This window comes from Eupeodes corollae, chromosome 3, assembly GCF_945859685.1.
Source record: "Eupeodes corollae chromosome 3, idEupCoro1.1, whole genome shotgun sequence".
Lineage (NCBI taxonomy): Eukaryota > Metazoa > Arthropoda > Insecta > Diptera > Syrphidae > Eupeodes > Eupeodes corollae.
In genome coordinates, this window is record NC_079149.1 from 71,035,892 (window position 1) to 71,052,558 (window position 16,667).

General features: G+C 32.8%; 1 protein-coding gene across 2 annotated transcripts in view; it reads left to right on the forward strand.

Moving 5' to 3' along the window:
- Positions 1-16,667, forward strand: part of LOC129949436 (neurogenic protein mastermind) — a 160,734-nt gene that overhangs the window by 39,793 nt on the left and 104,274 nt on the right. Inside the window, exons 1-2 of one of the 2 annotated variants that reach the window (XM_056060893.1) lie at positions 12,297-12,657; positions 12,736-12,863. The exons of the other annotated variant lie outside the window; for it this stretch is intronic. The gene's annotated coding sequence lies outside the window, so the exon portion shown is untranslated. Of the gene's footprint in view, positions 1-12,296; positions 12,658-12,735; positions 12,864-16,667 lie in introns of those variants that run through there. 2 annotated transcript variants of the gene reach the window in all.

A 16,667-nucleotide genomic window follows, 5' to 3' on the forward strand; every position in this document is an offset into this window, starting at 1 on the left:
GTGCAAACAAAAGTAAAAAAAGGGTTAAAGTGTAATTTTAAAATACTTCAAGATATATTCATCTTGCACGCACTCCAACTTGCACCCACCCCAAATCCTATAGTGTAGCCAAGCAGGGGGGTTCCAGGCATCTCACTGTTTGCATCGTAAAGTCAAGTAAAGCAATTCATTTAGCATAACCCAAAATGCACCACGAGGAGGTAGAATTGCATTGAATTCCGCGTCCCAGTCAGTTAGTCTTTAAGTAAATCAGGAGTTAGTAAAAACTAGTCACGTCAATTTTCAATGTGTTAAAGGTATGTAAGTCTCGTCACTGTGGAGTTCGTTAAGTTCGTCATTGATGGTCAAGAGCCGAGATTCTTTTGGCGGTAACACATCTTGATCAGGTTTAAGTCAATAAGGCTGCCCTAAACAATGAGAATACCAGTAATACCTTTGGTCATGCGTTATAACCTAAAAAAAATGTCATAAGTTAGTACTGCCAACTCCATTTTGGGCAGAGATCGGAGTGATTGATTCGATGATAAATGCAAACTATCGACTGAACGAAAAAAAGTTGAATACACAGCAATACAACAATACCATAGAACATGAATCAGGAGAGAACAGAAAATCAGCTTCACAGACAGAAAATATCTACTTGGAAGAAAAACTTGATCTGTGATCTGTGTCAAAAAAAGCTCAATCAAAGTAAAGCCCTTAGAGTCGATTGCATATTCAACCGAGCTTTTTTTAGTATGGCGAGCCAGCTTTACATCGAGCAATTAATAAAATTATAGTGCACGTATGGGAGCATGAAAGAAGAAATACTAAAAGACTGGCGAAGAGGTATCATCTGCCCCATATACAATAAAGGAAACGTCACAACGTGCAGCAATTAAAGAGGTATGACGTTGTTTTTGAAAAAAATAAGATGCTCTCTTCTATCCCACAATAAAGCGTAGCTCCACACTCTAAAACCGTTATCGAACAATATCAATGTGGCTTTAACCGATCAGATTTTTACCTTTTTTTGGGCGATCAAATGTCTAGAATTTAATAATCCAACTTATCACTCTTACATTTATTTATTTTTTTATTTATTTATTCAGCTTAATACAAGGTATGACTTAACTTGACTTAACATAATATAACTTAACTTATTTTTTTTTTAGTTCTTGTTATCAGTTGGGGCCACATAAAAGCTCTTTAATGTACAAGAACTTACAATTTTAATTTTATTAGACTTGCAATTTAAAGGGGGGGTATCTTTCAGATGGGATTTTGGAAATGTTGACGAAGAATTCTGGACATTAGTTCAAAGTGCCCAAGTGCCCGTAGTTAGTGCGGTGATGGGGGATATAGAAAAGTGAGACCGATCCCAGATTTCGAGGGTTGGTTTTAAGATGATATCACTCAGGAGTTCCGGGGAATCAATATTGGCTATTAAGATTTGGTGAGCAAATAATATATCAGCTTTTTAACGTCTGATATATAAGGCTTGCAAACCTATCAGTTTTTATCGATCGGCATATTAGGCAAGTTGGATGTAGTATCCCAGGAAAGGCCACGTAAGGCAAATCGAACGAAACGTCTTTGAACATTTTCAATTCTGAGTGAATGGTTTTCATAAAAGTAGACGTACTTGGCATTCATATTCAAGATGAAGACAAACTAGAGAAATGTAAAGAGCTTTAGTTACATAGGGGTTGGAAAATTCTTTTGACCATCTCTTAATAAAACCATTAATAATTTGGTCAAAATGGGAATGGAAATTCAGGTGTTTGTCACACATAATACCAAGATCTATAATAGAATCGACTACGGTGACGGCGCCGTTAAGGAAGTAGTATATTGAGATGGGATTTGTTTGCGTTTAAAGGTCATTTGTTTACATTCACCTACATTTAACTCTAGGAAATTATGCATGCAATAAACAAAATAGATATTAAGATCATTTTGTAAAAGTTAGGAATCAAATGGAGCTGAGATAGTCTTAAAAATGTTCTTATCATCCGCAAACATTAGGATATCTGAGTTTTTCAATTTAATACATACATCGTTGACAAATAGGACGAAGAGAAGGGGGCCAAGGTGACTACCTTGTGGGACTTCAGAAGTTGCATATATGGGACTGGAAACTGAGTTACGGAAGAGGAATAAGTTCTATTGGCAAGGTAAGAGCCTATCCAGTTTATAAACATAGATGGAAAGCCTAGGGCTATCTTATGGGATATTTTATCAAAGGCTTTGCTGTAAATAGTATATACAACATCAACTTCATTACCATTCTCATGCGCTGACAAAACTTATGATATAAATTCAATTAAGTTAGTCAAATTGGATCTACCTTTAAGAAAACCATGTTGAGCGGGGGAGAATAAACGGAATCATAAACTAGGCTTTCAAAAAGTTTTGGGATGCATGAAAGTTTTACAATAGGTCTATACTGTTGATTTAAGTTTTATTGCCTTGTTTATGAATGGGAAATATAAATGAATATTTCCATATATGAGAAAACAAACCTTGGGAAAGAGAGAGTTCAAAGAGTGCAATACATGCATACATTTTTTAAGGACAACTGATAGGACGCTATCAGGAGCAGGGCTAAAGTTTTCTTTGAGGCTTACGATTTTGGAAAGTACCATTCTTTCAGTTATTGTGAAAGATGTAAGATAGGTTTAAGCGCAACCATCTAAGTAACTAAAGTAATGAGGATCATGATCATGAAGATGTTCACTATAAGATTTGCTAAAGTAAAGTTGGCTGTGTCTTACGATCATTTAACTTCTCCAGAATTGAAAAAAAGGTTTTGCTATAAACTTTTGAGTTATTTTTTAAATTTTATATCTGCAATTATTTAAAAACCTTAAATCATAGCAAAAAGCTTAAAATTCTTTTATTACTTGTTAACATTTTTGTTCTTGTATTTTGTTGTTTTTTTTTTCGTTAGCACTACTCAAAAACACTCAAAGGCAGTGCAGTGAAAGGGTCACCTGTTAATCAAACGTAAATCATCATCAAATAGATGATTTATATGTTAAAAACAGACAGTATATCCCTGAGTTAGAAAGAGCACTGATAAAAGTTTTTGCTTCTAGAGCGACTCCAAAAGGACTCCTCTTCTTTGGGTCCTTGTATGAACACAGTCCTCATGAAACTTAAATAAAGTGGAGTTAAAGTAATCGCATACGCAGATGATTTAGCGTTGCTAGCGACAACTAAATTCCCCACAAACTTTAGCGAACAAAAGAGAATGCTACATCAATACTGTAAGCTTGGTCTATGAACTGGTTTTTGGTAAAACCTAAGGCTTAAATTCCAAAATTATCAAATGGGTTTTCACGGCAATTGTTAGTAAGCAACTTTTTCTTAAACAAATGTCAAACAACTGGACGACAGTGATAGTTCAGACAATATGACTTAAAATGCAGATGTACATTACATTGCAAATGTGACAACCAATGGAGAATGGTGATCTACATTTAGGGTAAAGAATACAAATTTGTGCATTAACCTCTCCTTACCCAAGTGATTAAGCCGACTTGCACCTTCAAATAATTCCAAGCTTCAACATGCTTAATAACACCTTCGACATTGACGCGGACTCTATCATGGGACTCATAGATTTTCCTCTCAATTGGTCTTCATTGATCTAAGTGTGACCGTAACAAGACCAAATGTCAGCCTACTAAACTAACCTATCAAAAAGAATATCAAATTTCAACAATACTTAAATGAAAGAAAAGTGATAAAAAAAGGTTGGGAGCATAAAAAGTACCATAAAGTATGAAGAAACATCCAAGACGTATAAAAAGTACAGAATTTGTATCAGATTAGAAAAATTATTTGTGCAACTTAACATTTCGATCATATAGCTACAGTCAAACTTCCCTATATCGAATTTGCCGACCTTTAGGACAGGTCATCTTCCAAGGAAGTGATAAATGTTTTCCCTTTCACGCATATTACAAATAGTGCAGAGAATTTGCAAATTTTCTCTGTGGGGTATAAAGTTAAGGTCCATAATTTCTCCTCTTGCCTTAAAAACGGTAGATATTGTGTCAGTTGAATATTTTTCATTAAAATATTTTTTTTCGCAAAGATTATGGTTTAAGCTGGCTTCGCGATGTGTTGAAGTTAGTGCTTTTTTAATGCTTTCCGCTCGCATTTTTTCATCCACCGCTTAAATTAAATTATCGAACTCTTCCTTCCATTGATGGATATTATCCATAGTAATCCTTAAAGAAAAAAGAAATCAAAAATCGGCTAATAAATTTAGAGATTCAAATAAATTAGTAGGTACGTTGCTCTTTACCTCCAGAAAGGTCCGAAACACGTCAATAGCAATATCTGTTTTTTAAGTCAATCGTTCTTCAACTTTAGTAATTATCAACAACTTTTTCTCAAGAGAAATGGTACTTCGAGACATTTTCAATTATATTCACTAAAGCCTGAACATAGAATACATGGATTTAAAATCTTGGGGAGATGCATGCTGTTATTTTTAACAGAACGTTATTTAGAAAAACTCGTTATGCGGAAACAAAAACGTATGAGATTTGGAATTCCAGCAAACAAAATTTGATCGTTGTAGAGAAAAATTCGTTTAATGAAAATTCGTTGAAAAGAGATCAAAACACCAAAAACCAAAAAGTTGTGTACTCACAATCAATTCGTAATAGAGAGATCTTCGTTATGTAGAAGTTCGTTATAGTTTGACTGTGTAAACATCAACGGCTACTTATTAAATTCGGATTTTTAATTAAATAAAGGAACGTTATAGTCCCTTCTTTTATTTATTTTAACTCACTAATATTTATTTTGAATAAATAATCATATCAATATACAAATCCCAAACTGCAAATTCAGTTTTTCTTACACCCTAGAATTCCATCCTTAACGAGACAAAATAGTTTAGCTTCTCTTTCACACGTGACTGCTATATTGCTGTCTTGTTCGATGAATGCTACCGAATGCAGGGAGCTCAAAAAGGTGAAAAACTCACAAGCCGAAAAATAACACACACATTCTTCTAAAACCTGTTATCCTTTGATTGACAGACTTTTCCTCTTGTCCAGCTGGTACCCAACACGGTTGCAGATTAATTGGGAATATCTTTTATTAAAACACGCCCAAGAGTTCAATTTTGTGTTAAATCAGGAATTTAGGGAATTTGAAATCGAAACTTGTGTTATAATATTCCCTAAAATAACTAGCGATTTATATCCTTCCTCTTACTTTTTGCTTCTATGTCAACTCATAGTCAAGTATGCCGTGATCAAACCATTGCAGCTCAATACTATTTTTATTTTTCACGATATGAAAGTAGGTAGACAAAAATTAAATGTTAAATGAAAGGAACCCTCTTCCTCCTTATGGTTCGCTGTTAGTTTGTTTATCAAATATAAAGTTTTCTTGGCTTACTCTTTCTCTTATCAAACAAAAGAAACAAATATCCTAAATACATACATAGTTGAAATCGTTCGACTTTATAGGCGGTTGCATGCGCATTGGAGCTGGGAACAGAGTTTGTAACGTTGAGAGTGAGTTTCTTCTAAAAAATTATTCTCATTTTACTTTATTCCTAATATAAAATAAAAAAAAATTTGAGAATATTCCGAGAACATAGCACAGATATTAAGCTTAAGAGCTTTTTTAGTAGAAAGAGATATGCAGTGAACCATTTCTTGGCTAAGCCCTTTTTGAAAAGAAATTTTCAATTTTAAATATAAAATACAACGGTTTGTTCAATTTTATATTTATCCTTTAAAACAAAAAACAAAAACAAATACTAGTCATTGTTGTCGAACCAAGCACAGTCAATTCGAAGTGAGTCAAATCCGCATCATAAGTGGTCTATATCTCCATTTTTAAGACAATTATATTTTTAATAGCTGCCAAAAAAAAAATAATTTTCGAATGTTAATCTGAGGCAATATATGTTAAAAAGAGATTATACTTGACTTGACTCTACATTTTTGCTTTGCCATATGGGTCGATTTTTATAAAATTAGTTGTAACGGAGCGAAATTAACTCGTAGACTGTTGTTAAAATTTAAAAACTTTTTGTTTCCAATAAAAGCACTTCCATTTTGGTTTTCAGGCCCCTACCATCTTTGAATGCACAGCTATCAAAATTCAGTTTTCATTCTACAATCTTATTTTGTTCGAGTAAAAACTCTGCTTCAAAAGAATGAGCTTAGTACATCGAACTTATGAAAACTAAACAAATTAAAAATTAATAAGGGCATTGAATTTTGGAAAAAAAATTATATTTCATTAGATTAAATTTTGGAAAAAAAACTAGCTTGAAATACATTTTTTTCAAATCTCAAGTTCAAAATTCATTTTTCAATTCTAGCTTTTTTAAAGCTATGTACAAATGTGCTACCGTTATTTTTCAATATTTGTTTGCCTTTTTTAAGTATTTTTTTTAGAAAATCGCTACACTCATAAACAGGAGGAAATAGACCCATACTATTTTTTTGGACTTAACTGAACCTATTCAATTTAGTACACATAATACCAATCACCCCATATACAGTACTGTGCAAAACATTTGCAACTAGAACCTCCAACATTTTTCTTTAAAAAAATTGTTTAGAAAATCAAAAAGCAAAATTCTTTCTTTAGTTTTCTAAACTCTTTTAATATTATGTTATAATTGTTTTAAACAAAATTAACTTTCTTCACTTTAACAAAAAATATATAACTTAATACTTTCATAGTTGCTAAAACTGCTGTGCCAAACATTTGCAACTTAGATCTTACAACTAAATTTCAAACTATTTTGTTACTTACAGGCAAAGATGTTAATATTTAATTGCATTGCCTTTATTTTTCAGTAAAGCTGTATATCTTCTGGCATTGAAGCTATAGGGTTATTGATAATCTCATTATTGTGCTTAAAAATGATGGTCCCAATTCTTCTCTTCACAATTTCCGACAGGGTCTATATTGGGTTTAGGTTTGGGGATTGGGTTGGCCATGGACAACTTCGACTTGTGTTTGGTATAGTATCGTATCGTGTTATGGGCATGAGGCGGCATGTTATTACAAAGGATGTCTACATAGTCTTCAGACTTCATTATGCCCTCCACTTGTCGAACTGGCCCGGTTCCTCGGCCAAAGAAGCAGCCCAAGATCAAAATTGAACATCTCACCTCTTGGCCTTCTGACATATGTTGTTTTCCATCCGATCCGTGCATATTGAACACATTTTTTTTTTTAATATGTAAATGGCACCTTTGCTATTTGAAAACAACGCCTGCAGTGTGCGGCGTCTGATAGTTTATGGGTCAATGGGTAAACTAAGTTCAATTTCTACTTCCCTGGATGATTTGTTATTTTTCAATCATCTTTTGCTGTAATGCTTCGAGGCGTTTCTCCTTTCCATTCTTGATGATTAAAAAATAGTTGATTTTTTAATGAACTATTTCTTTAAAATTTCTTTTTTTAAAAGCACTCAAAATTCTGAATTTTATTAAGTTTTTTTTTTCAATTTAAAAAGAATTTATCTTAAAAAAACATTTATTCATCAAAGTCCGGCCTTAAAACAACTAAACAAATCAATCTACACGTATAAATTTACCAATTTATAATAAATCAGATTAACCGTTATCAAAATGAGACGAAAAGAGAAATGGCTATAATTGCAAATGCTTTGCACAGTTGAAATCATTATTGTTTTTGTAAAAGCAGTGCATTTGTAGAATTTGCCTGTGGATCAGAGCTTTAAGATTATGAACAATAAGATGACACATACAAAAGTCTAGAACAATAAAAATAATTTGATTGGAACAACTTTAATATACACGAATGTTCGATTATTTGGTTGGTGGTAATAGTTGCAAAAGTTTTGCACAGTACCGTATACTGTGTTGATAAAAAATAAAGCAACTTAATTGGTTGATTTTACTGTAGGATTAAATTTAACACTGCTAGAATTACCAAATAAATAAAGTTTTGTGCAAATATTTACTGGATACTCTCTCCGAATTTCTATGACAAACAGAAAATATTCGTCAGGCTAAGTGCATGTCTTCGTATTTTGGCAAGGACCACCAAGTAGGTCTTGCCAAGTCAACATTCTCGTAAACGCTTAGAAAGCCAATTTTTTTGTTTCTTTTAAAATTGGCTTTGTATTTTTCATTTCATTCAAATGAAGATGCATTTCGGAACCTTCTATTAAATTCTTCATGATTATGTTCATTTGATTATTTTCTTTCTGTTTATGTTCTTTTGATTGAATTAACACCTTCTGGTAGCTTTTTTTTGTATGCTTCTGCCATTTTGAGATATCTTAATATCTAGTTAAGCCATACCTGTTGTTTGTATTAAAAACAACATTTTTAGAGTTACACGCATTAAAAGTTTGTAAAAAATATAATTTTTTTAAAACAAAAATGTTGCCAAATCTTTTTTTTTCTGTAGATGGTAAATTCAGTCGTTATATCTGTATTCTTTTCCATAATACTGACCAGCAATTTGTTTTTGATTTGAGTTCGCCCCATAATGCATTTAAAAAAGTGTATTTATAAATACAAACAAATCTGTTAAACTTACATTGCTTCGTCTTGCCTTAATTTCTCTACCAAAATAGATGTGGAAAGCTCCAAAGAAACGGCAATACATTTTTTATTTTAAAATTCGTCACGGTCGCAATAAATTTCGATTGGAATTTCGAACACCTTTCACGATACGACTTTTTCGAGCGTGGGAAAAATTTCCAAGGCAGTCTCGTTCGCGATAGCGCCCAATATTCTTACTATATTCAAAATACTTATAGTCAACATAAAATATGCTCTAGCCGTACAGTACAATAAACGAACATTTCTTTAACTACGTGTGCTTTTTTCGTCTGGACAAAACTCAAGCAACTTTTTAGAAAAAAATCAAATTTTAATAAATATAATGTTCGATGTTTTGTTTAGTTTTGAAAATTGAGTAATGAAACTTTTGTTATGTAACAACTCTTTGCTTATCCTAAGCATTCTGACCAAAAGAGGCAACCAAATGGTATACGAAAATTTGTTGCAATTTGGATTTATTGGTTCAAAAATTGTTGTCTACTTCTGAAATTATTGGAGATTTTTTTTGTATGAATTATTCAAAAGACTTAACCATTACTTTTATGTGCTACATAAAAAAATCCCTAAACTTTAAAAACTATTAGAATTATTTACTTAGTATTTTGAATATAGTAAAGACATTAAGTTATAAAAAAGATATCAAAAAAACATTCCAACCGTTTGACAGTACGGGAAAGCCAACTGGGGTGTTCTCAATAAATTCTTCAGGATCTTTAACTGGTCGCTATGCTGTTAGGCACGTAGACCCCTTTGCAGATATGATTTCTAGTATGATTCATCTGGGAATGGAAACCTTTATCCCGAATACTGTTAAAAGTATTAAACCCAAGGTTAAATCATGGTTTGATTCGATCTGCAAATAGGTTATCAAGGAGAAAGATCTTCCGGTGTTTTAAAGCCAACCCAGCTGAGGAAAACCGAAAAAGGTTTAAGTAAGTCAGACAGGCCTCCAACACCTATATTCGAAGGACTAAATTTTACATGAAACAAATATTACGGCGAAAAATACTGCAATGTCCCAAAGGCAGTAAGAATTTTTGGTCATTCGTAAAAAATATGAGAAGTTCTTCCTCTTCCTCGGTTCTTACGCTTGATGTCAATGACACTCCTTTAGTTAGCCCTATCTACAAAGCCAACTTTTTGCAAGGCAGTTCGCCGAAAATTCCACCTTACCAGATAGTGTCATGACTCCCCCAGTTCTTGAACGCGTAATTAATTCTATGAGACCAATCTACTTCTCTCACAAATTACCGACCGATAGCACTAACGTCTCTTCTTTCTTAAAGAAATGGCTGATTAATTATCAGCTTAAGAAATATCTTGAGGAACGGAAGCTTCTTAATGACCGGCAATACGGCTTTCGTGGCAATAGGTCCACTGGTGATCTCATAGTTCATCTTACCGAACAGAGGAACAAAGCTTTACATCATTTTGGAAAAGGTAAGTTATTGCACTTGATATTTCAAAGGCATTTGGTAAAGTCTGGCATCCTGTTATCTTATCGAAAATGCGTGCTTTTGGTATCGACGAATCTCTTCTTTGTTGGATTAGAAATTCTCTTACAAACCGTTCAATGCAAGTTGTTTCGGCGAGGGATTCAAGTCTGAAACTCATAAAATCAATGCTGGTGTGCCTCATTGCTCCGTTTTGTCTTAGACCCTCTTCCTCATTTTTATAAATGATCTCCTGTCTGCTACTTCTAATCCAATACTAGGTTTTTAGAGACGTTGCAAGAAATTTTTCTATCCGTCTGATCTGGTTACAATCTACAAAACCCATATTCTTACGTCCGAAACTTGAATATCATTCTCATCTCTGGGCTGGTGATCCGGTAACTTATTTAAGCCGTTTGGACAGTATTCAAAGAAGAGCTTTTAAAATTATTGGTGACATTAACATCATCATTTACGTCGCTCGAACATCGACGCAAGGTTTCTTGCCTCACCCTTTTTTACCGTTCTCTTAACGGAATATGCTCTAGTGAAGGAGCTAGTTGCATTCCTCCCCTTAAACAATTTAACCGAATACGCGCGCTTCTAAGAATGCCCATCAGTTTACACTTCAGCCCAACTTTGGCCGTACTATGAAGTACAGAGATTCATTGTTTAGCCGTACTACGCGAATGTGGAACGCCTTCCCACGCTCTAACTTTCCCTGTCATTGCAATGTTCAGAAATTTAAAATCAACGTACACCGACACCTCCTATCCAACCCTTCCATTTTTTCCTAATGCTCACACTATGTCTTTGGCATATTAAAGGTGTACAAAACCCTTTTAGTGTTCGCTAATTATAACAAAAAAAAACCTTACATACTCGTATATAGGTACATAAACAACAAATTTAAGAAAAACAAATTAATTTGCTATAATTTTGGCGAACAATACTGATTTTCTGTAAGTAAAACATGTGTATGTTTAAGGGAACCTAAACCAGCATTTTGTTATTCCAAAGTATGTTGGCCATTCAAAAATCCGCTGCCTTCCAGGTTCGCGTAATTTGGCCTGCATCCATACAAAATTTTAAAACGCTAGGAGCTAAATAAGGGAAACAAATATTGATTTTTGAGCTGCTTGACACTGATTATAATTTTTAACGGCGAACGCTATTCATTTTGCCCTGAATTGGACAATATGACTCCAATTATAACATGTAAATCCCTAACCACCACCAAAAAGAAAAATTAAAAAATTTAAAGTACATATCTCGGTTTAAACAAACTAAGTAAAATTTTTAACATATATTAACAAGGCTTATAATTTCGCTTGTTTTAAGCATACTTATAAAACACTTGTTTTATTTAGCATATTTATGTATTTCATAATTAAAAACAAAAACTTTTAAACATAGAAATTTATCAATATATTTTTTTTTAACTAAACTCAAGAACCATACTGTTTTCAATTGCTATCTATTAGGAGTACAGAAATCTTTTTAATATTTTTCTTAGTGTTTTTTCAAATAGTGTCGTCCATTTGTACATATGTGTAAAAGGTAAACATTTGTCGCTTACCAAGAGAAGGTTACCAACTTGCATTGACGTTCATACCCCACTAATCTATAAGATACATTATGATGGGTTAACATGAACTTCAGTTGTTTGGACCGTTTTATACATCGCTGTACATAGTATCTTAATTTTATATACATACATGCATTATAGTGTATAAGGAATGTTGACGATCCGTAGACCTCAACGTTTCGCTTTTATGTATGTTTATACCGAAACTTGCGATTAGTTAAACAAAAACCATAATTGAAAACGAAATAAAGTACCTCCAATTCTCGAATGATTATTTTTACGAGTATATCTGCATCTGCTTTGTTCGTCACATTGGTTTCGCTTGTATTAACTAAACTCGTTCTGTTGAGATTGTTGCCATGTCTTGATAGTTGTCATTTAATTTTTAAAATTCCTTTTATTATACATTCATACAATATACAATTATAATAGTTTTTGAATACATCCACTTCTAAATAAAATCGTCTGAAAATTAAATGAATATATCATTTTGACCTGCTGAATTGTCAACCTATTGGTTGATCTAATGCATCAGCATGAGAAAGTTTGAATCTACTCAATTTGCAGATAAAAGGTATTTTTGCAAAATAAAACACGATTTTCTTTTAATTGACATTGGCAACACTTATTTATAATATTGACACGCGCAAAGCTTTTTTCTCCCACATCCAATACCGCAACAATCAGTACGCTGAAGTTTTCTTCAGTGTGCATGTGCTGTGCAGGCCCATGCCTCTTTTTCTATTTTTCTCCTTTAGTATGGCGAAAGAATTCCACGGTATTATTCCTATTGAAATTGCATGCTTGCCTGGTAGCACTTGCGATAGACGCGCAACGAAATATCGTTAACGTTCAACAGCTAGCACCATCCCAGATTTAATCAGTATTACATCGCAAACGTTTGTTAGCAGCTATTGTATTAATGGGAAGTGCTTGCGTTCGCCGTGCGTTTTACATACGTTTTCGAGAAATCACCAGCATTTTGAGGCTATGTTTTCATTCATTTCGATACTTAAATCTTCGCCTTTTGGGAATGGAACACAGTATCTCATGAATGCTGCTGGTAGATAGTTTTGCTTTTGCAGTGAGTTTATTGTCTAATAAAGTATGTGTTTTCTTCCTCGTTGTATAACACGTTTAGATCCGATGACGTATCAAGTCGAACAGAAAAACAGAATGAGCAGTAGTGTGCACTGTCCGTCATAAGGATTGGTGCTGGTAGCAAAATTCTTTGAGGAAGTAGTGTGCGCCGTCATGAGGTTCTAATATGTAAGTGAAGTAGTAAAGTGGTTAATATAAATTAACAGATAATTGCTGATATTTCTAAGTTGTTTGTTGTTATTTTAAATAATTGAACCAGAACTATATGTACATATGTATAATTGCATATTATTTCAATATTAATGGTGACAGCAGAGTTGAGTGAAAGGGCAATGCATTGGTAAGTTGAGACAATTTTACAACTTCGTAAGAGTATTTCCTTGATTAAATGACAAGGTACAAAAATTCAATTCGCAATATGCAGGGAATTTTAAAAACTTTTTTCAATAATTTGCAATAATCGTGATATCATAGCATTGGTTTTTACCAACCAGAGAGAGTCTTAAAAACAGCCGTCTATTTGACAAACTAAAACAATTGAATCACTGCAACGACATTGAAAAGATCTACTTAAAAAAGTTTGTTCTAGGATCAAGTCATATGATTAGCTGACTAAAGATGTTTAGACTGTAATTTATTTATATTTAAGAAACCATTTACAATAATATACTTAAATAAAATATCATGGTTAATAAAGGCTAACACACTATTGCCGTTGTTAATTATTATGACAATCATTGATATTTTATCAATGTTCTTAGTCCCACGTAAAGCAAATAAGCAATTGAAGTATGAAATAATCTGACGGTAATTATTTTTATTGTAACAGCGTCAAAACAAATGTATAGTATTACATCCATGTATTAATCGGTATTCAATTAGGAGGGTTTAGAAAGAAATTCAAATCTGAAAATATGTTTGGTATATTTCTCTTTAATTTTGTATTCTTCAAAATAAATCATTAAATAAATGAGCTAATTGAATTAAGGATCTGACCACTAAAGATTGCGATAATGTAAAGATTATAAGTATACATATATTAATTTACTGTTACAGTTTTGTTGATGAAAACAAAAAATGGAATAAATAATACATGAAGTAATCATGATTGCAAAACAATATATATTTGGAAAGTTGTTGTCATAACAAAGAGCTCTTTTCATAACCCACCCAACTTAAAGCTCTCATTCTTGACAGAAAATTTTGTTTGTGTTTTTTTTTTTTAAATTGAAACTCAATTCCTGGGACCTGAATGCGATTCAAATTGTGTGTTGATAATAATTGAGTCAGAATTTTGTTGTTTTGTAAAAAAAGTTGTCAATTGAAAAATTTCTAAAAAAAATAACTAAAATTAGAAACAATATTTTGCATATTCTTAATTTGATTTCCAAGTTTCATCAGTTATAGCTTCATTTTGTATATACAATAAAATAAATTCATTTTTTTTTTTCAAAATATTCGAATCGAACTTCAGTTTTTACCAATTTCGCGTAGTATTTCTATTTTCTTATTCTTATTTAAAAAAAAAACTGCCCATTGGATTTTTAATGTTAAGTATATTTGAAGTGACAGCTCAGATGACTTATTCAAACTGATTGGACAATTATATTAATTTGGCATCACTTTACATTGTTTAAACTAAATTTTAATTGAAGTTGCTAGGGTTATTGGTTCATGAGATATTTATTGACAAGTAAGATTTTCACCAATTTTTTTAAAATTGCTATAATAAAAACCAACCTCTCAATTTGTTTAGTCATTTCTGCATCATTCGATGCTATTTTCTGTAAGACCAAATTTATTTGAAGTCGATAAGTCGGTATGGATGACGAAAAATGTTTTCTCGAACATACGGACGTAAGAAGGTACGTAAACATGATGACTTCTCTCTAAAATCCTTTGATTTAGATTTTAGGGACCTTAAAACATCGAAAAATGAATAATCGGACCGATTACAACACCTTCAATCAAATGGAAAAATCATGTTCAGCCGCATGTGTATGTTCCAAAACAAACCCTTTGTAAATAAATCTCAATAAAAACAAGTCTAAGACTTTTGTGATATGGAAGGACCACTTCTGCAGATTGTATAACGGCAACGACGAACTGAATTCCGCTGTCAGGCAGGATGATCCATTCAACATAGACGATGAAAGGCATCAAAGACGGGTCCTCCCGACTAAGACGAAGTAAAAATTGCCATATCTAAGCTGAAGTCTAATAAAGCCGCTGGAGCCGATGGCTTGAATGCTGAACTCTTTAAAGCAGCTGGAGATAAGTTGGTTAGGAGCATGCACCAACTTATCTGTAACATATGGTCGGAAGAAAGCATGCCCGATGAATGGAACCTCAATATTGTTTGCCCGATCCTGAAAAAAGGAGACCCTCTAAACTGCACCAACTATAGAGGAATCAGTCTACGTAACATCGCCTATAAAATCTTCTCTGCCGTAATATGTGAACGTCTAAAGCCCATCGTCAACAACCTGATAGGTCCTTATCAGTGTGGTTTTAGACCAGAAAAGTCCACAGTTGATCAAATATTCACATTACGGCAGATCCTGGAAAAAACCCAAGAACACCAAATCGACACCCACCATTTACAGGAACGAGCAGTATAGAGCCATGTCTAGTTTTGGCATCCCTGGAGAATTCACGCTGCTCCATAAAGGTTGGAACCAACTTAACAGAACCTTTCGATGTCAAAAAAGGTTTTAAACAAAGTGATGCACTGTCATGTGATTTTTTTAACATCGTGCTTCAAAGAACAGTGCAGAGCTCACACGTCAACACTAGAGGCACTATCTTTCAAAAGTCTGTCCAATTACTAGCTATTCCAAGTTTATTAATTTGGCTGTTTTTTTTTGCAAAAAAGTATCAGAAGTGAAGTATTTACACATATTCTTCACTGTAGATAAAACTAGAAGTAGGTAGTTTGCCCGAGTCTCGGATATACATAAATTTTGGTACAATTAAAGGCATGTTCGTGGAGTATAATAAGTAGTTTTTTGGGCCGGTTTAATACTACGCATTTGCATTGACAGTTTATCTTTCATTTTAACTTTCGTTGTTCACTTGGTATTTCGGTGGGGCTAATGATTTGAAGTAGAGAATGATTCTAGCAACTTATTATATTCAATGTTAATTATAGTCCAGCACATGATTAATTAATTTGATTTGCACTTGTTATGTTGAGTTGAGCTGAACAGAAAAGAAACAAGGAAAATTCGAAAAAAAAGAACACAAAAACAGAAAGAGTAACGTCAAAAAGGAGTATTCTACCTCTTTCCTTGAACCCACGCTTTCATGAAAGTTCTTAGACTAATGCAACAAAAATGCATATTTTCATTTTGTTTATATTCGTAAAAAAATTTGCGGCTGCTATGTGTCAACTGTAGTAGGACTACCTTTCAAATTTAACTTTAAAAGTATCTTGACAAAGCTTCAAAAAGTTAAAGATAAGAAAATTCAAATCTTACATCTCAATACGGTTTTCAACGTTGATTAGCATTAAATCGATATTTGCGTTCCCTGCTTGTCGTTGTAATCTTTTATGTCATTAACTGTAAAACTATATAAAAAATATGCTTTGTTTTTGAAAGCTGACTCGACCGAGTTGTTTAACTATAAGGAAAATGACACAAGCTGTAATATTTGTTTGTTATTTTGCAAAAGGTGGGCGCCATCTTTTGCACTCGAAGAAGGGTTCATAGTTAGACCATAAACTGCGGACTATCTTCTTTTATTCAGTTCTTATTTCATTAAGCTTCAATTTACAAGATAGAAAACATACAAACAAATTTAATATAAATTATTGCTGGTATTTTTTAACACATCCTCTTTAAAATTGTCAATATTATAAAGTTAAAACAAGTTTTGTTTTGAATGGCTTAATTTTTTAATTTTTTTTTTAAATCATGTGACAAATTATTTTGACAAGTACTCAGTTGTATCAACTTCCAATACAAAAAC